Raw genomic sequence first — 12,791 nt, forward strand, 5'->3', positions numbered from 1 at the left:
GTGTATGGTGTTAATGTTCTAATTTCATTATTTTGCATGTGGCTGTCCAGTTTTCCTAGTGCTACTTACTGAAGAGACTGTCCTTTCTCCTCTATATAGTCTCGCCCCCCTTGTCATAGACTAATTGACTATCGCTGTGTGGGTTTGTTTCTGGCTTTCTATCCTGTCCCGTTGATCTATGAATACACGTCTGTTTTTGTGCCCGTTCCATACTGTTTTGATCCTATAGCTTTGCCGTGTAGTCTGAGGCCAGCGCAGCAGTTTCCTCCAGCTCTGTTTTTCTTTCTCAAGATTGCTTTGACCATTCAGGGACTTCTGTATCTCCATACAAATTTTTTTTAAAAAAACTGGTCTAGTTCTGTGGAAACTGCCATTGGTAATCTGATAGGGACTGGACTGAATCTGTAGGTTGCCTTGGGCAGGAGAGAGGAGGCACTATTTATGGCAAAAGGGGAGCTGCAACGCCTGAGGCAGCTTTGATTTCTGTACCATGTGGAGGCCTCCTGTGGCAGGGGGCCCTGCTTTCACCACAGCACACTGGGTTCCCCTGATGCCCTGGCACGTTCTCCTGCTCACCCAGGATGAGTCAGCAGCCCTGGGCCCTAGTTGGGATGGATGCCAGGCTAACAAAGCGTGCCACTCGGGAGGAGCTCAGACCACGCGGTCACGCCCATGACACACCACGTGAGCAGCTGTGAAGTCAGGGATGTTTCAGAGGGAAGGTGCCATTGGGCAGCAGGGTTGGAGCTGTGGCATTTACCACCGGTGTCTGCCATTGGCACCACCAGGGTCCCGTGGGAAGTTGCAGCTCAGGCCGGCAAGCCCTGACCCTGGCCGGCACTGGGGCCCTGAGGCCTCAGATCCTGGCATCACGCTGGCAGAAGCGGAGTCTGGTTTGCGAAAAATCAGACTTTAGAACAAGACCCCAGATCTCTTTCATCTCTACCCTCAGGTGGCTCAGACGGTAAAGCGTCCGCCTGCAGTGCAGGAGACCCGGGTTCGATCCCTGGGTTGGGAAGATCCCCTGGAGAAGGAAATGGCAATCCACTCCAGAATCCTTGCCTGGAGAATCCCATGGACAGAGAAGCCTGGTACAGTCCATGGGGTTGCAAAGAGTCGGACATGACTGAGCGCCTTCACTTTGCAGGTCTCCTCTCTGTCCACTGATTTGCGCCCCTTCCTCCTGGGCTCCCCACAGCTTGGAGGCAAACAGTGGAAGGGGGCGGCTCCTGTGGGGAATGGTCTGAGCATCTGACATCAGAGTCCGTGTCCTCATAGCTGCTTCCACACTCTGGCCTGGAACCTGGGCACCGAGCTCCGCATCTGCAGTGGTCTGATGGGCACTGGCAGAGCCTGGGGGACCAGAGGCCAGGTAGGGGGTGCACGGTGCTCAGGCACGAGCTTGTAGGTGTGTTGGGAGGCTGCTTGGTTTGAATAGAAGAGGATTCCTCTTTGGCCTCCCTGGACCTCTTTCCTGCACTGACCCACCACCTGGGCCACCAGGACCTGGAAGCCAGCTTTGCTCCCCGCCCCAACCCCATGTTGCTCCTTCCATCCGGGTTGCCCCCCTGGGACTTGAGTGCAGGCTGGATACCTCGCCCCACTGTGGAAGCCCAACGTGGCCGAAGGGCAGACGGAGGAGGGGATCCACACACACTTTACAGGCAGCTGTACCCCCTGGGTCGGGAGTGCCCGCCGCGGGTGTCTGGAGGCCAGTCCTGGCCTGGGAACCCAGCCCGGGCCAGAGAGCCTGAGTTGGGGCTAGCAGGGCCCAGCACACCCTTCAGGACAGCTGGGGCAGCTGGCCTCTCCTCCACCAGGACAGGGGCTGCTGGGGGGTCTCGGCCCTGACCTGTGGCCACCACTTCCAGACAGAAAAGCCCATCCTCTCTCCCTGTGCCCAGGCAAAGGGAGCCTTTCTGCTCAGAGTCACAGGAAGAGACCAGGCCCCTGGCAGGAGGGGACCCAGACTCACCATGGGGACAAGCATGAGGGTTCTGGGATGACAGCTGTAACCCCCACCTCCCCACAGGCGGGGAGGCACACAGTGTTCAGGCGCTGCTCATAGGCACTTAGGAGGCCGCTTGGTGTGTCTAGAAGAGGCTTCCTCTTTGGCCTCCCTGGCCCTGTGTGCTGCGCTGAGACCAGGGTTGCCCAAGGATGGTGGGCCTGGGCTGAGCCCCTGGGCTGAGGGCAGTCAGAGCAGGGCTGGGATGTGGCCCTCACAGGTCGGGGCCTGGTTTGTACCCTGGAATAGTCCTCGGCCATCAAAAGGCGGGGGCTCCTTCCTGGACAATCTGCAAAACTGCAATACAAAGGGTAAGGAGCTGGACCAATGGCCGCATCTTATGTGGCCTCGTCCGCACCAAGTGCCCGGGACAGCAGATCCAGATGCGAACAGCGGACTGAGGAGGACCAGGGGCTGGCGGGGGTTCAGAGGGAGACTAGCGCACATCACATCTTTCCAAGGATCTACCTGAACAACCATCGATTTGAGACTGAAGGTGGTTGGAATGCCCCCTCCCTGAGCCCCGACAGGAGCAGAAGGGATTCCACAGGGAAGGCCTGGAAGGCAGGGGAGCTTGGCCACAGCTTAACCAGCTGCCACACTTTGGAGACACTTGCTGGCTGATCGTGGGTTGGTGTTTCCAGGTCTCACCTTCTGAGGTTCGCCGTGATGAGCCTGACTGTGGTGACTCGGCTTGGGCGGTAGTTGGCTTGTGTGGGTGCCTGGCATCAGAGCCACCGTCGGACGGCCTCCTGTGTAATTACTATCACAGGGGTGGAGGCAGTGGATGCAGGGTTTCCTCTGGGGGCTTGAAAACGCCCTAGAACTGGACAGAGGGAGTGGGGGACAGCACTTGTGAACGCACTTCCTGTCATTCAGTTGCTAAGCTGTGTCCAAATCCTTGCAGCTCCATGGACTGCAGCAGGCCAGGCGCACCCATCCTTCACTGTCTCCCAGAGCTTGCTCAAACTCATGTCCGTTGAGTTGGTGATGCCATCCAGCCATCTCATCCTCTGTCATCCCCTTCTCCTCCTGCTTTCGACCTTTCCCAGCATCAGGCTCTTTCCCAAAGAGTCAGTTTTTCACATCAGGTGGCCAAAGTATTGGAGCTTCAGGTTTAGCATCAGCCCTTCCAGTGAATTTTCAGGGTTAATTTCCTTTAGGATGGACTGGTTGGATTTCCTTACTGTCCAAGGGACTCTCAAGAGTCTTCTCCAACACCACAGTTCAAAAGCATCAATTCTTTGGCACTCAGCTTTCTTTATGGCCCAACTCTCACATCCATACATGACTACTGGAAAAACCACAGCTTTGACTAGATGGACCTTTGTTTGCAAAGTTATGTCTCTGCTTTTTAATACGCTGTCTGGTTTTGTCATAACTTTTCTTCCAAGGACCTTGTCTTTTAATGCCATGCCTTCAGTCACTGTCCACGGCGATTTTGGAACTCAAGAAAGTAAAATCTGTAACTGTTCCTACAGTTACCCCATCTATTGGCCATGAAGTGATGGGACCAGATGCCATGATCTTAGTGTTTTGAAATGTTGAGTTTGAAGCCAGCTTTTTCACTCTCCTCTTTCACTGTCATCAAAAGGCTCCTTAGTTCCTCTTTGATTTCTGCCATAAGGGTGGTATCATCTGAGGCTATTGATATTTCTCCCGGCAATCTTGATTCCAGCTGGTGCTTCATCCAGCCTGGCATTTTGCACGATGCACTCTGCACAGAAGTTAAATAAGCAGGGTGACAGTGTACAGCCTTGGCATACTCCTTTCCTGACTTGGAACCAGTCCATTGTCCCGTGTTCCAGTTCAAACTGTTGTTTCTTGACCTGCACACAGATTTCTCAGGAGGCAGGTAAGGTGGTCTGGTATTCCTCTCTTTAAGAAGTTTCCACAGTTTGCTGTGATCCACACAGTCAAAGTATTTAGTGTAGTCCATAAAGCAGAAGTAGATGTTTATTTGAAATTCCCTTGCTTCTTCTATGATCCACAGATGTTGGCAATTTAATCTCTGCTTTCTCTGCCTTTTCCAAATTCAGCTTGTACATTTAGAAGTTTTTGGTTCACGTACTGTTGAATCTTAGCTTGTAGGATTTTTGAGCATTACCTTGCTTGCATGGGAAACGCAGTTGTGTGGCAGTTTGAACTTTCTTTGACGTGCACTAAAAGCTACTGAACTGTGTGCTTTAAATGGTTAAAGTGGCTGATTTTATGTTACATAAATTTTATCTCAATTTATAAAACAACTCAATAGCCTAGCCATGGGCTTGGGGACAGGCCTCAGGGCCACAGGAACCTGGGCTCAAGGCTGTTGGACACAGCAGGGTGAGGGAGGGGCAGTGGGCTCCCGAGAGGGCAGAGGCGGCCAGCACAGCTGGGTCCTGCCGCACTGGGGGCAGCCAGTGTCCAGGCCTGTAGGTCACCTGGCTGCCAGAGCAGCGGCCAGGGCTCCCAGTGAGGGCTCAGGGGTCAGCCGCAGGATCCCTGGACACGTGCCCGAGAGCCCACACAGCTGGGCGTTGCTCAGGCCGAGCACAGCAGGGACCCTGGGCGCCTCATCCTCCCGCTAAGACAGACCTGCTCCTGGGACAGATGGAAGGACAGGCCGAGGCTGGAACGGTCAGGGGCTCAGGCCGGGCGGCCAGCTCTTCCCACCCTGGGCGGAGCTTGTGAAAAAGCTGCTCCTGATCGGAACCCAGAGCGCTTCCGGCCGGTCACTGCCTTCCTAGAAACCAAGCTCGCAGCGAGCAGCAGAGCTGCAGCCAGGGACTCGGGCACCCGGAGTTCCTTGAAGCTGTGTGTGAGACACAGAAGCTCACGCAGAGCCTGTGTGTCCGTCAGCACACGGCAGGGCACGTCTGTATCACACAGAATCAGGTAACATCAGAGCGTTAGGACACATTGTTATCAAGACGCCTACAAAACATTAAACAGAAAAGCCATGGGCAGTGGATATTATTAAGTGCCTACTACGTGCCACGCCAATGTATTAGACTGGGGACAACCACAGTGGCCAAGACAGAGTCAGCCCCCTCCCCGTCGCAGGACATATTCCAGCAGAGAAGACAGACAGACTCAAAGCAGAGAGCGGGACCCGAAACTGTAACAGCCTGGTGGGGTCTCATCTGTAAGAGGCTGTTTTTTGGTGTTTTGCAATAATAGGAGAAGCAGGCCTGTGATGGGGACAGAGGTGTTAGGCCTGGAGGCGCCAGCTGACCAGTGGTCACGTCCAGGGTGAACGGTCCAGGACCCGTGGTGGTCTCTGGGCCAGGGCTTGAGTCTCGGGGGCCAGAGAGCACTTTGGAGGGGCTGTGTATGCAGTTGCCTGGACGGAAGCAGGTGAGGGGCAAGTGGGGGACAGAGGTCTGGGGACCATTGGCATTTCAGAGAGGAGGGACCTGAGTCAAGGAACCTTGGCAGGAGGCTGAGGGGACACAGCACCCACGGTGGCAGCAGGCACTTGCTGGTTAGTGAACGAAGGCAAGGCGTGACCCCAGCTGACCTCAAGCCCACAGGGGCACCAGAGATCTCCGGGCAAGCTGGATGGGCCTGGGTGCCCGGTCAGCACAAAGGTGGAGGAGGAAGGGGCAGGGGTGAGGAAGCTGTCCAGGTCCCAGCGTGCACGGACAGGGCGGGAGGCTCAGCCGTCGTTCAGACGTCCCTGGCGGTTCAGGTTGAGGACAAGAATGATGTGTTCGGGTTAAGGCAGGACAGGTGTCCGGAGGGGATGGGGTCTGGCTGGAGCTGTGGGCTGGGGAGCATGACGGCTGCCTCACGGCTGCCCCGAGGATGTCAGGTCTCAACCCTGGAGCCTGTCATCGGGTCTTACGAGGGACAAGGGTGCTCGCACAATTTTCAGTGAAAGATCTGGAAAGGTTAAGTTACCCTGGACTGTCGGGACAAGGCCTAAGCACGGCTGCCTCTCCTTAGAGGAGGGAGGCAGAAAGGCAGTGGTTTGCAGGCAGAGGAGGAGGAGGCCACCTGAGTGCGCATGCTGGGATCAGAGAGGGCGGCCCCGAGCCAAAGGAGCCCGGCCCCCCAGCGGGAGCAAGGAACAGGCTCTGCCCCTTCCCCTCGAGCCCCCGGGGTGCCTCGGCCTCGCTGGCACCTGGCTTCAGCCTGGTGGTACTGATTTCCACCTTCCGGGCCCCAGAGCTGTTCCCCCAGGGAACAAATTCCTGTTGTTTTCAGGCACCAGTTTGGGGTGATTTGTTACGGCCGTCCCAGGACACTCCCAGACTCAGTGGTGCTGGACGTGAGCGGTGCCCAGAAGCTGCTGGGAGCTCATCTCCAGGTACGTCTCTTGCGAATGGACAAGGACGGGGCTTTACCTGGGAGCTGGGTGGGACAGCGGGGTGTCGGCGCGGGAGGCCTGAGTGTGTGGCGTGCAACCCCACAGGCCTCGGGGCTCAAGCCTGTGAGGGAAGCCCGTGTCTTCCCGTCGACCCCTGGTACCTGAAGCTGCCCCCTGGAAGCCGGTCCTTGGTCCATCCTGCAGGTGGGCTCAGGAGGGGCCCATGGCCAGGTCCCTCCAGGGAGGGCACTTGCCCTGTGCGGTGCTGAGGACCGTGGGTGAGCGCGAATGGCTCTGCCGCAGTGAGAGGAGGCTATGGGGCTCTGGGTGCAGTGGGCACCGAGAGCCCAGCAGCCTGGCCATGGGGGAGGGCACACCCTCGTGGGGCCCAGACTGGGGTGGGCCTGCAGAGCTGGGGTGCGGGGAACTAAGAGTTGGGTCAGCTCCCTGTGCCGTAACCCCTGCTTCCATACCACAGGCTGGTGCCCCCCAGGGAGCTGTCTGTCCCTGCTCAGACTTGCTGTCCTCTTCTAAAGCAGAATGACAAGGATGTCCGCCCTCTAGGGCTCTGGTGGGGATCGGAAGGCTCAGAAAACGGTGCCGATCCTCACGACTTTTTAACTTGGCTGTTTATGTTGAGGTCAGCGGAGGCTCACGCACAGTGGTGAAGAATAGCACCCAGAGAGCCCAGGTCCACGCTCCCTGTCTCCCTCTGTGATGACATCGTGGCAACAGCTGGCCCAGCTGTGCTGCAGCAGCAGCGGCAGGGCCCCGGGCACCAGCCGGGGGGCCACGCCCTGCCCTGCCTCCGCACTCCCTACCCTGGGACCCCTGCTCTGTCACCGTGACTGTAACTGTGTGTGTTTATCTCTGGACTCCCCATTCTACACCACTGACCCCGGTGCTTGTTTCCAACGCCAGTCATGCTGTTTTGATTTCTGCAGCTTTGTGCTGCAGTTTGAAATCAGGACCGGAGTATGACACCTCCAGCTTTTTCTTCTTTCTGAAGACTGTTTTGGCTGTTGGGGAGCATTTGTGTTTCCATTTAAATTTTAGAATTATTTGCTCTAGTTCTGTGAAAAATGCCATTGGTATTTTGATAGGGATTGATCTGAGTCTGTGGATTGCCTTGAGTAGCATGGCCATTTTAAGAATATTAATTTTTCCAGTGCATGAGCACAATGCATCTTTCCATTTGTATCATCTTCAATTTCTTTAATCAATATCTTATAGTTTTCAGAGTCCTTTACCTCTTCGGTTAGATTTATTCTGATGTATTTTATTCTTTTTGGTGCAAATGTAAATTAGATTGTTTCTTAATATTGCTTTCTGATAGTTCATTATTAGTGTATAAAACACAACAGATTTCTGTGTATTAATTTTGTATCCTGCAATTTTGCTAAATTCATTTATTAATTTCAAATGTTTTTCTTAGTGTCTTTGGAATTTTCTCTTTGTTTAGTATCATGTCATCATCAAACCATTGACAGATTTGCGTCTTTCTTCAGATTTGTATTGTTATTTTTATTGCCTGATTACTGTGATTAGGAATTCCCACACAATGTTGAATAAGGGTCGAGAATGGGCATGCTTGGACATACTGGTCGTGTCCTGGTCTTAGACAGGACACTAAGCATCTTAGAAAATGCTTTCAGCTTTTCACTATTGAGTATAATGTTGGCTGTAGTCTTGTCACATGCAGCCTTTCCAAAATGTTGAGGTGCGTCCCCTTTTTGTCCAGTTGGTTGAGAGATTTTACGATAAGTTAAAGTTGAATTGTGTCAAAAGGTTTTTCGGCACCTATTGAGATGACTAGATGATTTTTGTTCTTCAACTTGTTAATGTGGTGTGCAGATTGTGGATATACAGTAAGTCCCCTACCTACGAATGAGTTCTGTTCTGAGAACGTGCTTATAAGTCCAACAAAGTTAGCCTACGTACCCAACTAACACACTCAGCTATATAGTATTGTACTGTAATACGTTTGTAGTACTTTTCACACGAATAATACATAACAAACACAGAAAATAAAAAAAACATATTTGATCTTACAGTACAGTACGTTGAAAAGTACAATCAGTTCAGTTCAGTTCAGTTGCTCAGTCGTGTCCGACTCTGCGACCCCATGGACTGCAGCACACCAGGGTTCCCTGTCCATCACCAACTCCCGGAGTTTACTCAGACATATGTCCACTGAGACAGTGATGCCATCCAACCATCTCATCCTCTATTGTCCCCTTCTCCTCCTGCCTTCAGTCTTGCCCAGCATCAGGGTCTTTTCCAATGAGTCAGTTCTTTGTATCAGGTGGCCAAAGTATTGGAGTTTCAGCTTCAGCATCAGTCCTTCCAATGAACATTCAGGACTGATCTCCTTGAAGACTGATTGGTCTGATCCCCTTGCAGTCCAAGGGACTCTCAAGAGTCTTCTCCAACACCACAGCTCAAAAGCATCAATTCTTCGGCACTCAGCTTTCTTTATGGTCCAACTCTCACATCCATAACATGACTATTGGAAAAACCATAGCCTTGACTAGACGGACCTTTGTCGGCAAAGTAATGTCTCTCCTTTTTAATATGCTATGTAAGTTGGTCATAGCTTTTCTTCCAAGGAGCAAGCATCTTTTAATTTCATGGCTGCAGTCACCATCTGCAGTGATTCTGGAGCCCCAAAAAATAAAGTCTGTCACTGTTTCCACTGTTTCCCCATCTATTTGCCATGAAGTGATGGGGCTGGATGCCTGGATGCCAAGATCTTCACTTTTTGAATGTTGAGTTTGAAGCCAGCTTTTTCACTCTCCTCTTTCACTTTCATCAAAAGGCTCTTTAGTTCCTCTTCCATTTCTGCCATAAGGGTGGTGTCATCTGCATATCTGAGGTTATTGATATTTCTCCCAGCAATCTTGATTCCAGCTTGTGCTTCATCCAGCCTGGAATTTTGCGTGATGTACTCTGCATAAAAGTTAAGTAAGCCGGGTGACAATATACAGTCTTGACGTACTCCTTTCTTGATTTGGAACCAGCCCATTGTTCCATGTCCAGTTCTAACTGTTGCTTCCTGACATGCATACAGGTTTTTCAAGAGGCAGGTCAGGTGGTCTGGTATCCCCATCCCTTTAAGAATTTTCCACAGTTTGTTGTGATCCACACAGTTAAAGGATTTGGCATAGTCAATAAAGCAGAAGAAGATGTTTTTCTGGAATTCTCTTGCTTTTTCTATGATCCAATGGATGTTGGCAGTTTGATCTCTGGTTCCTCTGCCTTTTCTAAATCCAGTTTGAACACCTGGAAGGTCTTGGCTTGAACAGTATGAAAAGGCAAAATGACAGGATACTGAAAGAAGAACTCCCCAGGTCGGTAGGTGCCCAATATGCTACAGGAGATCAGAGGAGAAATAACTCCAGAAAGAAAGAAGGGATGGAGCCAAAGCAAAAACAATACCCATTTGTGGATGTGGCTGATGATAGAAGCAAGGTCCGATGCTGTAAAGAGCAATATTGCATAGGAACCTGGAATGTTAGGTCCATGAATCAAGGCAAATAAGAAGTGGTCAAACAGGAGACGTCAGGAGTGAACGTTGACATTCTAGGAATCAGCGAACTAAAATGGACTGGAATGGGTGAATTTAACTCAGATGACCATTCTATCTACTACTGTGGGCAGGTATCCCTTAGAAGAAATGGAGTAGCCATTGTGGTCAACAAAAGAGCCCAAAATGCAGTACTTGGATGCAATTTCAAAAAAGAACAGAATGATCTCTGTTCCTTTTCAAGGCAAACCATTCAATATTACAGTAATCCAAGCCTATGCCCAAACCAGTAACACTGAAGAAGCTGAAGTTGAACAGTTCTATGAAGACCTACAAGACCTTTTAGAAGTAATACCCAAAAAAGATGTCCTTTTCATTATAGGGGACTGGAATGCAAAAGTAGGAAGTCAAGAAACACCCGGAGTAACAGGCAAATTTGGCCTTGGAGTATGGAATGAAGCAGGGCAAAGGCTAATAGTGTTTTGCCAAGAGAACACACTGGTCATAGCAAACACCCTCTTCCAACAACACAAGAGAAGCCTCTACACATGGACATCACCAGATGGTCAACACCGAAGTCAGATTGATTATATTCTTTGCAGCCAAAGATGGAGAAGCTCTATCAGTTTAGTTCAGTTCAGTCACTCAGTCATGTCCAACTCTTTGGGACCCCATGAATCACAGCACGCCAGGCCTCCCTGTCCATCACCATCTCCCAGAGTTCACTCAGACTACGTCCATTGAGTCGGTAATGCCATCCAGCCATCTCATCCTCTGTCATCCCCTTTTCCTGCCCCCATTCCCTCCCAGCATCAGAGTCTTTTCCAGAGGCAATTCTTCCCATGAGGTGGCCAAAGTACTGGATGTTTTGCTGAGAAGCTCTATACAGTCAGCAAAAACAAGACCGGGAGCTGACTGTGGCTTGGATCATGAACTCCTTATTGCCAAATTCAGACTGAAATTGAAGAAAGTAGGGAAAAGCACTAGACCATTCAGGTATGACCTAAATCAAATCCCTTATGATTATACAGTGGAAGTGAGAGTAGATTTAAGGGCCTAGATCTGATAGATAGAGTGCCTGATGAACTATGGAATGAGGTTCGTGACATTGTACAGGAGACAGGGATCAAGACCATCCCCATGGAAAAGAAATGCAAAAAAGCAAAATGGCTGGCTGGGGAGGCCTTACAAATAGCTGTGAAAAGAAGGGAAGCGAAAAGCACTGGAGAAAAGGAAAGATATAAGCATCTGAATGCAGAGTTCCAAAGAATAGCAAGGAGAGATAAGAAAGCCTTCCTCAGTGATCAATGCAAAGAAATAGAGGAAAACAAGAGAATGGGAAAGACTAGAGATCTCTTCAAGAAAATTAGAGATACCAAGGGAACATTTCATGCAAAGATGGGCTCGATAAAGGACAGAAATTGTCTGGACCTAACAGAAGCAGAAGATATTAAGAAGAGGTGGCAAGAATACACAGAAGAACTGTACAATAAAGATCTTCACGACCCAGATAATCCCGATGGTGTGATCACTCACCTAAGCCAGACATCCTGGAATGTGAAGTCAAGTGGGCCTTAGGAAGCATCACTAACTATGAACAAAGCTAGTGGAGGTGATGGAATTCCAGTGGAGCTATTTCAAATCCTGAAAGATGATGTTGTGAAAGTGCTGCACTCAATATGCCAGCAAATTTGGAAAACTCAGCAGTGGCCACAGGACTGGAAAAGGTCAGTTTTCTTTCCAATCCCAAAGAAAGGCAATGCCAAAGAGTGTTCAAACTACCTCACAATTGCACTCTTCTCACACGCTGGTAAAGTAACGCTCAAAATTCTCCAAGCCAGGCTTCAGCAATACGTAAACCATGATCTTCCAGATGTTCAAGCTGGTTTTAAAAAAGGCAGAGGAATCAGAGATCAAATTGCCAACATCTGCTCGATCATCGAAAAAGCAAGAGTTCCAGAAAAACATCTATTTCTGCTTTATTGACTATGCCAAAGCCTTTGACTGTGTGGATCACAATAAACTGTGGAAAACTCCAAAAGAGTTGGGAATACCAGATCACCTGACCTGCCTCTTGAAAAACCTATATGCAGGTCAGGAAGCAACAGTTAGAACTGGACATGGAACAACAGACTGGTTCCAAATAGGAAAAGGAGTATGTCAAGACTGTATATTGTCACCCTGCTTATTTAACTTCTATGCAGAGTACATCATGAGAAATGCTAGGCTGGAAGAAGCACAAGCTGGAATCAAGATTGCTGGGAGAAATATCAATAACCTCAGATATGCAGATGACACCACCCTTATGGCAGAAAGTGAAGAGGAGCTAAAAAGCCTCTTGACGAAAGTAAAAGAGGAGAGTGAAAAAGTTGGCTTAAAGCTCAACATTCAGAAAACTAGGTCATGGCCTCCGGTCCCATCACTTCATGGCAAATAGATGGGGAAACAGTAGAAACAGTGTCAGACTTTATTTTGGGGGGCTCTAGAATCACTGCAGATGGTGACTGCAGCCATGAAATTAAAAGACGCTTACTCCTTGGAAGGAAAGTTATGACCAACCTAGATAGTATATTCAAAAGCAGAGACATTACTTTGCCGACTAAGGTCCATCTAGTCAGGGCTATGGTTTTTCCAGTGGTCATGTGTGGATGTGAGAGTTGGACTGTGAAGAAAGCTGAGAGCTGAAGAATTGATGCTTTTGAGCTGTGGTGTTGGAGAAGACTCTTGAGAGTCCCTTGGACTGCAAGGAGATCCAACCAGTCCATTCTGAAGGAGATCGGCCTTGGATGTTCGTTGGAAGGACTGATGCTAAAGCTGAAACTCCAACACTTTGTCCGCCTCATGCGAAGAGTTGACTCATTGGAAAAGACTCTGATGCTGGGAAGGATTGGGGGCAGGAGGAGAAGGGGACGACAGAGGATGAGATGGCTGGATGGCATCATCGACTCGATGGACATGAGTTC

Source organism: Capra hircus, chromosome 26 (assembly GCF_001704415.2).
Source record: "Capra hircus breed San Clemente chromosome 26, ASM170441v1, whole genome shotgun sequence".
In the NCBI taxonomy this organism is placed as follows: domain Eukaryota; kingdom Metazoa; phylum Chordata; class Mammalia; order Artiodactyla; family Bovidae; genus Capra; species Capra hircus.